This window comes from Sus scrofa, chromosome 13, assembly GCF_000003025.6.
Source record: "Sus scrofa isolate TJ Tabasco breed Duroc chromosome 13, Sscrofa11.1, whole genome shotgun sequence".
NCBI lineage: Eukaryota > Metazoa > Chordata > Mammalia > Artiodactyla > Suidae > Sus > Sus scrofa.
This window is the reverse complement of record NC_010455.5, coordinates 69,668,757-69,683,965: the sequence shown is the minus strand read 5'-3', so window position 1 is coordinate 69,683,965 and position 15,209 is coordinate 69,668,757. Positions and strand designations below refer to the sequence as shown.

Genomic DNA, 15,209 nt, shown 5'->3' with positions numbered 1-15,209 from the left:
GTGCGGGTGTTTACAGGAAATGCAGGACAAGGCCTGGGAGGGGGTGGAGGAGGGTGGAAGATGTGTCCGGGGCCTGGTGGCCTGGGGTGGCGCTGAGGGCGGGTACCCCTCTTCCACCCCAAGGACAGGCTTCTTGTTGTTGTTGAAGGGAAAGGTCCCACTTCCCAGGCAGCCCTGCCTCTTTCCTCCAGGACAGCCACACCCTGCAGGCCTCCAGTGCCCCAAGCCTCCAACCTCCCCTCCTCAGGGAGGCTCCTGGGAGCATGAGGCTGCACCTCATGACCGAGATGTGCCCCTGGTCCTGCCCTGGACTGAAGTTTCCCCACCTGTTAGCTGGGTGACTTGCTGCTGCCCTAACCAATATACAGCAGAATGCAGAGCTCAGCTGTGAGAGGAAAGAAGCACAGGCCAGCCCCGCTCAGCCCTGTGACCCCGGAGTGCAGATGGGTCTCACTTTAGCCACAGAAAGGAGCCTGAGACATGCGCGTGAATTGAAATTTTGTAAAACCTGACCCTGGTTTTAGTGGGAGCACGGATTATTTTTTAAAAGCCTGAATAGAAACTGTAAAGGGAATTACCATTCCCTGAGACAGTTCCAGGTGTTAGGCACTGCTGCATTGCTCTCATATCCCTGATTTTGCCCTTTGAGAGACAAGGGTTCTCTCTGGGGCAAGAAGGCCTGAATTTAAGTCTTAGGACCGCCCCTCACTCACGGGGTCACGCTGAGCAAGTCCTCTGGCATCTCAGAGCATCAGTTTCCTCATCTCTGAAATGAGGATAATAGTTTGTTCCCACACCCCCACGCCGCCACCCTGGACCAGGGCCAATCTTCCCTCATCTCCCTGCCCCCAGGGAGGGCCAGAGCGAGCTCTCCCGGCAGCAACTGGTTGGTGTCGTCTCTCCCCCCGCTAGAACCTTTGCTGGCTTCTGTCATACCTGAGATACACAGTCCAACTGCCTTTGAGATGCTACTACTTGGCCAGCCCCTCCTCCCATCATCCCCATCCAGGGCACGCAGGCCCCAACATTTCTCCCTCTGCCTTCATGCAAACCTCCCTGGAGCCTCCCCCCATCAACACTCTTTTTTCTGTCTGTCTCCGGCTCAACCTTCAGACTGATTCATGTCTCCCCTAGGCTGGACCCCTCCTGGGACCCCCCCCACACACACACAATAGGAGGGCCCCTTTCCTGTGCCTGTAGCCCTCATCACCTTCTCCTGCTGGTCTATTGTGTCCCTGCTAGGCTATGGGCCCCTCAGGGGCAGAGAAAGGATATCTTTTCCACCTCCATGTCTGCCACACCAGGCACAATGCAAACAGCAATTGCGAGATGGTTCAGGTCAGATGGAGCAGGCAGCTGGTGTTCTGTCTACTGCAAATCACTGTGCCTTTGTGGAGGCAACAGCTCAGATCTGGGGACTTCCCAAATCCATGTCTGTTCACAGGTACATGCACAGACACAGCCAGAGGCGCTTTCTCCTGGAGTCCATTAGCAGGTGTTCACACTGGTCAGAATGCCCATCATTAAAAAGTTTACATATAACAAATGCTAGAGAGGGTGTGGAGAAAAGAGAATCCTCCTACACTGTTGGTGGTGCAGCCACTATGGAAAACAGTATGGAGGTTCCTCAGAAAACAAAATTTAGAACTACCATATGATCCAGCAGTCCCACTCCTGGGCATATGTCCAGAAAAAAATAAAAACTCTAATTTGAAAAGATACATTCACACCTATGTTCACAGTAGCACTGCTTACAATAGCAAGACATGGAAACGATCTAAGTATCCATCGACAGATGAATAGATAAAGAAGATGTGCTACAGGAGTTCCTGTTGTACTGCAGTGAAAATGAATCCAACTAGGAACCATGAGGTTGGGGGTTCGATCCCTGACCTTACTCAGTGGGTTAAGGATCCATTGTTGCCATGAGCTGTGGTGTAGGCTGCAAACACAGCTTGGATCCTGTGTTGCTATGGCTCTGGTGTAGGCTGGCAGCAACAGCTCTGATTTGACCCCTAGCCTGGGAACCTCCATATGCTGTGGGCGTGGCCCTAAAAAGCAAAAAAAGAAGATGTGGTACATATATTCAATGGAGTATTACTCAGCCATAAAAAAGAATGAAATGGCACCATTTCCAGCAACATGGATGGACCAAGAGGAGTGGGTCTGAGGAAGGGATGAATGAGGAGTTTGGGATTAACAGATGCAAGCTGTTGTATACAGAGTGAGGATAAACAATAAGGTCCTACTGTATTACTGTATAGCATGGGGAACTATATTCAATATCCTGTGATAAACCATAATTGAAAAAAATAGGAAAAAGAATGTGTGTATATACACCCTGTGTCCACTATGCCTCATGCAGCTGCACTGTGGACCCAGGTGTGTCTGGCACCTGTCGCACATTTGCATGTTTGTCTCCCTGGCACAGAGAAGGCAGTAGTGAACCAGATGAACGAGCGTGTCTCCTGAGTGGCCCCGCTGCAGATCACCTGTTTGTGGTTCTGTCTGGGGAAGAGCAGAAGGGGCCTGGGGAGTCACTTAGCGTCACAAGTGAAGGATTGGGGTGAGGACGACGGGGCTTGTCCCACTGGGTGGCTGAGAGGTCAAAGGGCATAATCCATGAGGTGTGTGCAGCTCCATGCTCGATACATGTCAGCCACTCCTGCTGGGAGAAGCAGTGTGGCAGACCATTGAGGGGATAGGCTCTGAAGGCAGATTCCCTGTGTTCAGATCCCAGCTTTGCACCTATCCCCTCTGCCTTGTTTCTCCATCTACAAAACAACAATGGAGAAGAGTTCATAAAGTGCCCGGCATTTTGTAAGCCCTCAAGATCACTGGCTTCTGCTTCTGCTACTATTGCTGCTGCCACTGTTTTACTATCTGGTTGTGTCGGTGTGGACGGAGAGGTGGGAAAGGGCATTGCTTTCAGACCACCACACACACACAAGCCACAGACTTCCTCTCGTAGCCCAAGAAGCTTCGGGTGTGGTATGCCTTTGTCAGATTAGAGTGCCCCTCATGAATCTCCAGCTGCTAGGGGCAGGCAGCCATGGCTCCCTGCCCTTCCCACCTCCCCATGCTCTGGCTTCCTCTGAATCCCAGAGCAGAGGTGGCAGGAGAAATATGTGTCTGAGTTACTGTGCTCTGGGCTGGCGCTCAGGTGCGCTGGCCGTTGAGCTTGTCTTGCGGGTGAGGAAACTGAACCCGTTGTTCAGGCACTAGTCTCTGGCATCCACCGAACCTATGGGTGAAGCAGATCTGGTCCATGGGCTGCCTCTTCCACCTCCACCCTCCGCCGTATTCGAAGCAATGTAGAATTACAGCTAATTAGCAGAAAAGCTCCCCAAGGATGCTGCGCTCAGTAGTGGAGCGCCTGCTGTGTGCCAGGCTCCTGCCAGACCTGTGGAAAAGGAGTGAGGCCTCACTGCCAGGCTGGCGGGGAGGCAGGTGAATAGCTGGGTAGGATGGTTGCTGGGCACATGCTTGACCTACACCTGCTATGTGCCATCTGGGGAAGACACAGAAACACATTGTGAGTCTGCTATTTCTGCCTGCAGAGAACTGGGGACTGGCAGGGAACAGACCCAGGTTCACAGGTTTCTGTAGTCACAGCATGGAAACAGTGACAGGAGCCCCTTCCAGCTGAAGAGGTGGAGAAGCCTTCCTAGAAAAGGCGGCATGTGGAAGACCTTGAGGGGCACGTGGAGGAGGAATGGGCAGGAATTCCAAAACAGCCTTGAAAGACGTGCAGAGATGGGAGATGCAAAGATGTGGGGGTGCCAGGGAGTTGGTGGTTTGACTGCATGTCAGGTGACAGTGCAGAGATGTGGCAGGAACCACTAGGACAGAATTCCTCAGGTGCACAGGGGACCCCTTTGGACACAGATTCGCAAAACATCAAGGTGGTAGGAGTCTTTGGAGGTCCTTAACTCCCTTACTTCATAGATGAGGAAATGGAGGCCCAGAGAGAGGAAGCCCATACCCCAAGTGTCCCACAGCAAGCTGGTAGCAGAGGTGGGACTGGGACCCAGGTGTGCACAGTGTCCAGGAGCGCTACCTGATTAATTTAGCCCTTTTAGCTCAAGTTGATTATAGGCACCATGCTGATCAGTTCACCGGCGTCATTCCCATGCATTGTCTTGTAAATGCTGAGCAGATTACTACCCTTGTCATCCCCATTTTACTAGTGAGGAAACAGAGGCAGGTGAAGCCTTTGATCTTGGGTCTTGGGGCTGACAAGTGGCAGAATTGGGCCTGGTCTCAGGAGGTGGAATCCTAACACTGCCTTTAACACCATTATCCCCTCCCATGGCCCCAAAGGTGGCCAGAGTGCCATGGTCAATGGTCTGACCAAGGTCAGGCCATGTGCTGCTGCTGAAAGCCAGGAATGCAGGTCTCTCTCGCCCCCACTGTCCTCATGGGAGCCCCCACCTGCATGAGGCAGATGCTCTTTCCCGAAGCCAGAATCTTGAGAGCATCACGCTGGTGAGTTTGGGGCTCTGGCTTATGGTTTTTCTCTTGTCTGCTCCCTCTTCATATCAGTCTGTCATTTTCTGCAGCTTTTCCAAAAGTATTCATTTTTTCCTCGCTGGAACTCTGAACCTCAATTGATTATCTGAAAAGATTTTCATAGTCACAGCTACGTGTTTCTTTGACTAGGAAACACAGTAGTGTTTGTTTAGGGCTGGAGGAGGCTGAGCTGGAATCAGGGAGAACCAGATTCCTTGACAATCTCTTAAAACCACTTCAAACCCACTAGGAAGGCTAAAATTTAAAAAAAATTAAAAAAAAAAAAACCAATAGCAGTTCCCATTGTGGCCCAGCAGAAACGAACCCAACTAATATCCACAAGGACTCGGATTCAATCATTGGCCCTGCTCAGTGGGTTAAAGATCCGGTGTTGCCATGAGCTGTGGTGTAAGTTGCACACATGGCTCAGATCTGGCGTTGTTGTGGCTGTGGTATAGGCCAGTGGCTACAACTCCCATTCGACCCCTAGTTGAATATGCCCCTAAAAAAGAAAAAAAAAAAAAAAAAGACAATAGCAAGTGTGTGTGAGGATGTGGAGAAGTCAGAACCCTCAACACTGCCATCAGAATGCGAAAATAGCCTGGCAGGTCCTCAAAAGGTTAAAAATACAATTACAATGTGATGCCAACATTCCGCTCCTGGGTGACCTATGAGAAGTAAGAATATATGTCCAGCCAGACAGTTTTACCTGAATGCTCCCAGGAGCATATTCCTACTCACCAAAAGTGGACACAGTCCAAGTGTCCATCAGTAGATGGTTGGATAAACAAGTTGGTCCAGCCATGCACTGGAATATTATTTGGTCATTAAACGGAGTGAAGTATGAATACATGCTGTAACACAATGGAACTTGAAAACACTGTGCTAAGTGAAAGAAACCAGACACAGAAGGACACATAATGTATAATTCTGTTAATATGAAATGTCTAGAATAGGCAAATCCATAGAGACAAAATGTAAATTAGTGGTTAAAAAAAAAAAAAAAGTAAATTAGTTGTTGCCAGGGAGGAATGTGATCAGTTGCTAAATGCTACAGAGTTTCATTCTGGATCTGTGAAAATGTTCTAAGTAAGATGGTGGTTATGGTTGCACAACTCTAATATACTAAAAAGCACTGGGAGTTACTGTCATGGCGCAGTGGTTAACGAATCCGACTAGGAACCATGAGGTTGCGGGTTTGATCCCTGGCCTTGCTCAGTGGGTTAAGGATCTGGCGTTGCTGTGAGCTGTGGTGTAGGTCGCAGACGAGGCTTGGATCTGCTGTGGCTCTGGCGTAGGCTGGAGGCTACTGCTCCCATTAGACCCCTAGCCTGGGAACCTCCATATGTCGTGGGAGCAGCCCTAGAAAAGGCAAAAAGACAAACAAAACAAAACAAACAAAAAACACTGGATTGTACACTTTAAAAGGGTGAATTTTATGGTATGTGAATTATATTTCCTTACACTGTTATAATAGGAAAAGAAATCCCTATAAAGCCACTGAGGCTGTGCTTTAAGAAGAGGGTTGGAGATGTCGCAGGACAGAGAGCAGGCCTATACTTCTGGTTTTACTTAGTAGAAAATGGAAATTGAATTTTTAAAAAGCCTCTCCTTCCATCATGTTTCTGGGAAGCATTACAAGTACTATCCCTTGGCTGACCCTAGGGTAGGATCCATTCCCTCCAAAAGGGAGCGAAACAGAGGCTCGTTCCAGGAGCAGAGAGACTTCAGGACAGCAGCTGCTCTCAGAGCCTGGCCCCCAAGCCATCGGATGCTTACCGTCTGCTGTAACACGTGGTTTTGGTGTTCTCCACCTCCATTTTACAGCCATGTAGCCCAGACTATGCAGTGGCTTAGCTAAATCCAGGGCTCCAAGATCTCTGACCCCCATCCTCTTGGGAAATTTCCACTGTATCAGACTTCAGGTTTCCAGTTATGGAGTTCCCTCTGTGGCACAACAAGATCAGCAGCATCTCTTTAGCACCAGGATGCAGGTTCGATCCCAGCCAGGCACAGTGGGTTAAAGGATCCAGTGTTGCTGTAGGTGCAGCATAGATCGCAATAGCATCTTGGATCTGATCCCCAGCCTGAGAACTTCATATGCTGCAGGGCAGCCAAAAAAGAAAAATAAAGTTCCCAGTTACAGTGTAAACATTACCTGTATCCATGAAAATCTCCATGTCTCTTTGAAGAAGGGAAACATGTGAGGACTCAGTTTTGAGTGACAAGGAAGTATCAGGGGAGAAGATGCCACCCACGGAAGGTGTAGAGGGACATTTGAGTGAATGTTGAAGGTGATGCACGACTGGGGAGTGGACGACGGACAGGATTAAATATCTGAGGATTTGGAAATCCCTCATTTTGCACCCTGCCCTCTCCTCTGCCAGCTTGCAAAGTCTTCCCCACTGCTCTGCTGATTAGGGTGGCCGGGTAGTCGTGTTCACCGAGCCTGTCGTCCTGTGTCCTCCATCTCAGCCCCAAAGCCCACTGCCCCTCCCTCCATGCTGGTGAGCTCAGCAGGAGGAGGACGTTACAGCTGCAAACTGGCCACCTCCACACATCATTGCACCAGCAAGGGCGGAGAATGGGGCCAGGGTGCCTGCCAGGAGGCTCCCAGGGAGGAAAGCGTTCCCTCTTTATGAGTTATTGGGCCATTCTGGCTGTGCTCAGGGTTATGGCTCCTAGTGAGTGTCACATAGGACGGGATTTAATGGGCAGAGCCAGACAGCCCTGGGCCAGGTTACACAGTGCTTGTCCCTCCACGTGGATGCACATGTCCTTTTACTACTCTAGGCAGCAGGAAAGGACTGTGCTCATTTGGAGAGTCATTTAAGGTAACGAGCTCTGGGCAACTTTAATTTGTGTTCCCTTTAAAGTACAAGTCAACCCAGAGGGAGAATACAGTTCTGTGGACACTAGTTCAGGAGTTTAGAACTTGGCCCTTCCATGAGCTGGCCATAGAGGACCTACTATGTGCCAGACAATGGCTGCTTTTACCATCATGTTCTCATTGAAGCCCACAATGAACCTATATAGTCTTCCCCACTTTACAGATAAGAAACGGAGAGGTTGGGTGACTTGCCTGAAGTCATACAGTGACTCTCCTTGATCTGATGCCAAAGTTCTAGGCCACTTGGTCTCTAAACTTACAGTGCTGACCACGTGGCATTTTGCCTGTTTTCCTGGCATGTATCATTACCTGTGATTTACAGATTTGAAAACAAAACAAAAAAACTGAGGCATGGAAAGTTTAAGTAAGTTACTTGAAGTGGTAGAGCTGGGAGTCAGTCTGGCTTCTTCTTCTTTTTTTTTTTTTTTTTTTTGCCGTTTTAGGGCCACACCTATGGTGTATGGAAGTTCCCGAGCTAGGAGTCGAATTGGAGCTGTGCAGCTACCAGCCTACACCATAGCCACAGCAACATGGGATCCGAGTTGTGTCTGTGACCTATACCATAGCTCACGGCAACACCGGATCCTTAACCCACTGAGCAAGGCCAGGGATCGAACCTGCATCCTCATGGATACTAGTCAGATTCATTTCCACTGAGCCACAATGGGAGCTCCAAGCAATCTGACTTCTGAGCCCACCCTCTTAACCATACTCTGCAGACCAAGGAGAGTTCCTAGTCACTTTTGGTTCCTCCATGTCTTAGCACTTTGAAGTTGGTGCTAATTCATACTTGTCGATTAAGTTGAGTAGGGAAATGGATGGATAATTGGGAGGCTGAATAATTGAGTGGATGGATAGAAGGCTGAAAGATAGATGGGTGAATGAATGGATGCACGATGCATGCTAAGTGGCTCAGTAGTTGGACAGATGAACGGGAGATGAATGGTTGGGTGGAGGGATGGAGAAAAGAAGGAGAAAAGGAGGCAGGGGGTGAGTGGATAAATAGGTGAAAGAGTGGATGAAAGAGTGTTGAGGAGTTCCCGTCGTGGCGCAGTGGTTAACGAATCCGACTAGGAACCATGAGGTTGCGGGTTCGATCCCTGCCCTTGCTCAGTGCGTTAACGATCCGGCGTTGCCGTGAGCTGTGGTGTAGGTCACAGACGCTAGGTCACAGATGCGGCTCGTATCCTGCATTGCTGTGGCTCTGGTGTAGGCCGGTGGCTACAGCTCCGATTGGACCCCTACCCTGGGAACCTCCATATGCCACGGGAGCGGCCCAAGAAATAGCAAAAAAAAAAAAAAAAGACAAAAAAAGAGTGTTGAGATGGGTGAGTGAGTAGGTGGGTAGATGTTGGGGTCAGAGCTTTCTTGTATGTAATGATTCGTACATTCATAGGTGGTGTCTGGAGACTGCACCTCATTTGTTATAATGGGCATTTTGACTAGAGAGGCTGTAAAACAGATGATGTCTATTAGTTCACTGCTGCATTAACGATACCTACAGTACAGGGTCTGAATGACCAAAAGCCAAAAATGCAGAACCTGGCAGCCTTCCTGAGGGCACACTGTACAAAGGATCTGTCTCAGATGTTCATGTTGATGGGCTGGGGAGAAGGGTGGGCTATGTGAGGGTCCCAGTCTGTCCCCCGAGGGAAGAAGTGGCTACTCACCCAGGAGGTGAGTTTTTCAGGACCTGTCAGAGAATCTGGGTAGACGTTGTTAAGAAAACATTTCTTGGAGGTGTTTTTCCTCCCCTGCATTTGAAAATCAGTCTGTAGCGAATACCAAAGGTCTAGAGAGGCAGTTCTCTTGACATTTGTGGTCTTAGACTATTTTGATTTGCTTATTTAACTAATGACTTCAGTCCAAGATAAGGTCTGTCACTGCAGCTTTCATTGACTCTGTCAAGGCATTGGATTACCCTTGCTCTTATATGTAGTGAAAGCATATTTTTAATGGCAGTTTGTTCCCATCTGCTGTGCTCACAGTCCCTGAATAGGACAGTGAAATAAATGAGCTAGAATATTATCAGAACACCCAAACCCTTGTCTCATGATCTTTTTAGAAAAGGACGTGAGAGGAAGAAGGTAAAAAGAGCCTGGGCCACATGTCTGGCCCTAAGCTGAGGTTGGACTTAGGACAAATGGTGGGTCAGCGGTAACTGGGTTTATTGCTAAGGTCTGTGCATCTTCAGGGAAAGGCAAGGTCATTGTAGTCAAACACGTTATAGATTAATCATCATATGGCTTATTTTAAAGTGTTAGAAGAATGCAGACTGTGACTTCATGGGTGTTATCACTCAGGATGAGATCAGCATAGTAGCAATGTCAAAAATGAGCTGACTTTGGACAACAGTTGGTAAATAATGAATAGCCGTGTGCAGCCAGGCCAAGCTGGTAGGAAGAGAGCTCACGTTTATGGAGTAATGATGTGCTGGCATGGTTCTCAGCATCTTGCATTATTTAGCTCATTGTATCCTCTGGCAGCTCAGTGGATTGAGCACTGCTGAGGCTTAGAGAGGTTAAACGTGGCCAGTAAGTGGCCAAGCCAGGACTTGGACCTAGGCAGTCCCACCCAGGAGTGCGAGCTCTAGTCACTGCATTCTGCTGCCTCTCAAAAAGGAAATAGAATAATAGCACCCTTTGCCCTTGCAACCTGAGACCCCACTCCATACATCAGTGCACTAAGGTACCTGACTGTGCCTGTTTTCGCATCTCTAAAATGGGATCAGATGTAGGCAGAGACATCTTAGAGGCAGCGTGTGCTGGCCCAGATTTGCCAAATGACCTTGAGCTGGCCCCTCCCTTGCTTTGGGGGTTTGGCTTCCACGAATTCTCTCCCCAGTATCATCCACGGCTGTGCTCTGGGGGCTCCAGACCCCTGCCCATAGAGGCAGAGCCCCCATGTCCGTGATGCCTGGCTGATGCTGGGGAGACTTCACAGCAGCATTGAGGCCTGAGGATGCCCATCTTCCCATGTCCCAGGTGGAGCAGAAACCCAAGAGCACTGGAATATCCCTGAATGGTTTAAACAAGATGGTGACAAGATCAAATTGGGTTTGAGAAGGTTGCACTGGCCGCTGGGTGAACAGATCAGAGGATAGCCAGGCTGGAATGGGAGCCAACAGGGAAGCAGCTGTTACAGATGTCCAGGCAAGAGATGGCTTGCACCATGAGGCTGTGATAGAGATGCCAATGGAGTTGGGCAAGATTTGAAGGTAAATTCAGGAAAGGTTTAATGCTCAAGCAGCGGCTGGCTGGCTGTGCAGAAGATGCTCAGATTTCCATCTTGCTGCCTGGAAGGATGGAGTTCCCCTTTGCTCTGTGGGAATCCTTCCCTCCTTCTCAGCCCCATATGGGAAAGGCCTGCCATATACCTCCTCATCCTCATGAGGAGGAGGAGGGGCAATCTGGGGCACAGGGAACTTGCTCCATCCCTCACCATTACGGGTTGTCCTCCAGAACATAATGGGCTCCTGCTGGGGCCTGATGTGGCCTTTCCTCTTGGAGTGAGAGCCCGCTCCATTCCCCTTTGGAAGACACATGTGACTCAGGAGGGAGGGGTCCCTGCGACCATCCAAGCAGTCACTTGCCCCAGTATGGCTCTGAGCTCCTTAAATATGTGCAGTGTTCCTGACATGCTGGGCTGGGACAGCTCCTTAGAGGAGGGGACCGGTGGCCCCCATGGTGTGCTCAGGGGCAGTGAAGGAGGCAGAGGGCAGCCCCAGGCGGAGAGGATCTTACGTGCCTTTGTACACCTCCATAGGACATGTGCAGCTTGCTGCAGAGTACCTTGCTCACATAGTTTGAGAGATAAGGACAAGAAAGTCAATTTTTAAAAAGAAGAAAGAGGTATGGATGCAGAGGGGTCCAGTTGGACAGCAGAGTGGGTCGTGTCTCAGCCTGGGTCAGGATTCTGTCTCTGCACACAGCTACCAACCACCCCCCCACAACACACACGTATGTACATACATAGATATTACGGCAGTGGAAGCCCAAGCAGGAACAGACCACTTGTCCCTGCTGTGTCTGACCTCTTGGCCCCTGTGTGGACCAGGGGACACTATCCTACTCCTGGAAGACCCTGTATTTCTTGGGCTCCGGGTGTTTGGAGTAGAGAATCCATGGTCTGTCAGGAAGGAACTCCAGCATTACCCACCCGGTTGCTTGGGACTCTTTAATCAGTAGAAATTGGTAAGAGGCCAGATGAGGAATTCTGACTAGTCTTTATTGTTATTATTGGGCCTGCATCAGGAGGGAACAGAAACAAGAACAGGTGCCCTTGCCCCCTCCCTGTTGAGAGAGTGAGTGGGTCCCTTAAATGGTGGTGGGTGCTGTGTACTCCTGACATCCCAACACCTGACACCACAGAAGTGGTCCTTGGGTTTTGGTCTTTTTGTATCTTCTTGTTCATGAGTGCAGTTATTTTTAATCTCTTCTAGTTTCTTTGTATTCCGTTGCTCAAGGAGACGTTTGTCCAAGAGCATACACTTCAGCAAAGGTCCCAAGTCCCAGCCTGACTCAGCAGGAAGGGCCTCTCCTTGCACTGTAGCCTAAGGCTCAGTCTCGTCTCTCCTGAAGTACCCCACCCAGTGTGCTTCCCCCACCTGGACCAGGGCCTGAGGCAACGGCAGCTCTGCCCGCAGGAGGCCTGGGCTAGAGTTGGCACAGCCACTCCAGAGAGCAGATGCCCCCTCCTCACCGCTCCTCCCCGCAACCCATCTGTCTATCATTCCAGCATTCCAGCATCTCATCGTGGCATTCCCAGAGTGCAGAAATAAGTACTTGATAAAAATATAATAAGACCACACCACATTAACAAACTGAAGAATAAAAACCGTATGATCCTCTCAATAGATGCAGAAAAAGCCTTTGACAAAATCCAACACCCATTTCTGATAAAAAAAACCCTTCAGAAAGTGGGCATAGAGGGAACCTACCTCAACATGATAAAGGCCATATATGACAAACCCACAGCGAACATCATTCTCCATGGTGAAAAGCTGAGAGAATTCCTGCTGAGATCAGCAACAAGACAAGGATGTACGCTCTCACCACTACTCTTCAACATAGTTCTGGAAGTCCTAGCCACAGTAATCAGAGAAGTAAAAGAAATAAAAGGAATCCAAATTGGAAAGGAAGTAGTAAAACTATCACTATTTGCAGATGACATGATACTATACCTAGAGAATCCTAAAGACTCTACCAGAAAACTGTTAGAGCTCATCCATGAATTTGGCAAAGTTGCAGGATACAGAAATCAACGGCATTTCTATACACTAACAAGGAAAGATCAGAAAGAGAAATTAGGGAAGCAGTCCCGTTTACCATCACATTCAAGAGAATAAAATACCTAGGAGTAAACCTACCTAAAGAGACAAAAGACCTGTACTCTGAAAACTGTAAGACACTGATGAAAGAAATCAAAGATGACACAAATAGATGGAAAGATATACCACGCTTGTGGATTGGAAGAGTTAATATTATCAAAATGATTATACTGCCTAAGGCAATGTACAGATTCAATGCAATCCCTATCAAATTACCAAGGACATTTTTCACAGAGCTCGAACAATATATTTTAAAGTTTGTTTGGAAGCACAAAAGACCCACAATAGCCAAAGACATCCTGAAAAAGAAAAATGGAGCTGGAGGAACCAGGCTCCCTGTCTTCAGACTATACTACAAAGTCATCAAACAGTCATCAAAACTGTATGGTACTGGCACAAAGACAGAAACAGAGATCAGTGGAACAGGATAGAAAGCCCAGAATTAAACCCACACACCTATAGCCAACTCATCTATGACAAAGGAGGCAAGGACATACAATGGAGAAAGGACAGCTTGTTCAATAAGTGGTGCTGGGAAAACTGGACAGCCACATGGAAAAGAATGAAATTAGAACACTCCCTCACACCATAAACAAAAATAAACTCCAAATGGATTAAAGACCTAGATAGAAGACCAGACACCATCAAACTCTTAGAGGAAAACATAGGCCAAACACTCTCTGACATAAACCACAGCAACATATTCTCAGATCCACCTCTCAGAGTAATGACAGTAAAAACAAAAATAAACAAATGGGACCTAATCAAACCTAAAAGTTTCTGTGCAGCAAAGGAAGCCCCAAACAACACGAAAAGACAACCCACAAAATGGGAGAAAATCTTTGGAAGTGAATCGACTGACAAGGGATTGATCTCCAAAATTTGCAAACAACTTCTGTGGGTCCATACCAAAAAAACAAACAATCCCATCAAAAAATGGGCAGAAGATCTAAATAGACAGTTCTCCAAAGAAGACATACAGATGGCCGAGAAACACATGAAAAGATGTTCAACATCACTCATTATTAGAGATATGCAAATCAAAACCACTCTGAGGTACCACCTTACACCAGCCAGAATGGCCATCATCCAAAAGTCGACAAACAATAAGTGCTGGAGAGGGTGTGGAGAAAAAGGAACCCTAGTACACTGTTGGTGGGATTGTAACTTGGTGCAACCACTGTGGAAAGCAGTATGGAGATGCCTCAGAAAACTAAACATAGAACTACCATTTGATCCAGCCATCCCACTCCTGGGCATCCATCCAGAGAAAACCACGACTCGCAAAGACACATGTCCTCCAATGTTCATTGCAGCATTATTTACAATGGCCAAGACATGGAAACAACCTAAATGTCCATCAACAGAGGAGTGGATCAAGAAGAAGTGGTACATATATACAATGGAATATTACTCAGCCATTAAAAGAATGAAATACCAGCAGTTTTTGCAACACGGATGGACCTAGAAACTATCATGCTAAGTGAAGTCAGCCATACAATGAGACACCAACATCAAATGCTTTCACTGACATGTGGAATCTGAAAAAAGGACAGACTGAACTTCTTTGCAGAACAGATGCTGACTCATAGGCATTGAAAAACTTATGGTCTCTGGAGGAGACAGTTTGGAGGGTGGGGGGATGTGCTTGGGCTGTGGGATGGAAATCCTGTGAAATCAGATCGTTATAATCATTATACAACTACAGATGTGATAAATTCATTTGAGTAATAAAAAAATTTTTTTAAATATAATAAGACCAGATGCCTGAGTCTTTAGTATAAAGAGAAGTTTTGTGAGAAGTTGTCTGGGACCACATCAACACAGGCAGGAGGGAGCCATTGAAGGTTTTGGAGTAGGAGAGGGGGCATGGCCAGTCTCTGCTATAGAACAATCACTCTGCTGTGTGGAAAAGGAGGTTGGGAGCAGGGAGCAGACCAAAGAGGCTTTTGTGATGGGTCCAGAACCTCTTCTGTGGGAAAGGGTTAGAAGGCAGAGAAGAGAGTCTTTTTCGAGGTTTCTTCTACTCCCAGTCGGCTTATGTTTGCTGCCTTGGTGCTCTTACACCTGCTGCTCTCTGCCTGGAGCACTTCCCATGCTGTCACAAGGCTCTGTCTCCTCCTTCTCGGCCTACACTCAGAGCAGCCTTCCCTGATCTACCTGAACAGCCTCTTGTTACTCTGTATCAAAACACCTCCTTCTCCTTCACTTGTCAATTTATGATCATACATTAGCTTTTCCACTTTTGAGGACAGGAATCTGCTTTATTCACCAGTGCCTACCTCTCTGCCTGGCCTAAAGCAGGCTATCAATAAATATTTGTTGAATGACGGTATTAGTTATTTAATCAATCAGTGGCAATGCCTACTTAATAGTCATCATTATGTAGCTCTGAGATAATCACACTTGTGTAAGCTTTCTATGTATTATTGATCCTCAGAGCATCTACCAGAAAAGTGAGATAGGGATCATTATCCC

At 47.9% G+C, this 15,209-nt stretch overlaps 1 protein-coding gene across 1 annotated transcript in view; it reads left to right on the top strand.

The window, feature by feature from the left end:
• FGD5 (FYVE, RhoGEF and PH domain containing 5) overlaps nucleotides 1–15,209 on the top strand; it is a 129,827-nt gene that overhangs the window by 40,086 nt on the left and 74,532 nt on the right. The gene's annotated exons all lie outside the window — the stretch shown is intronic.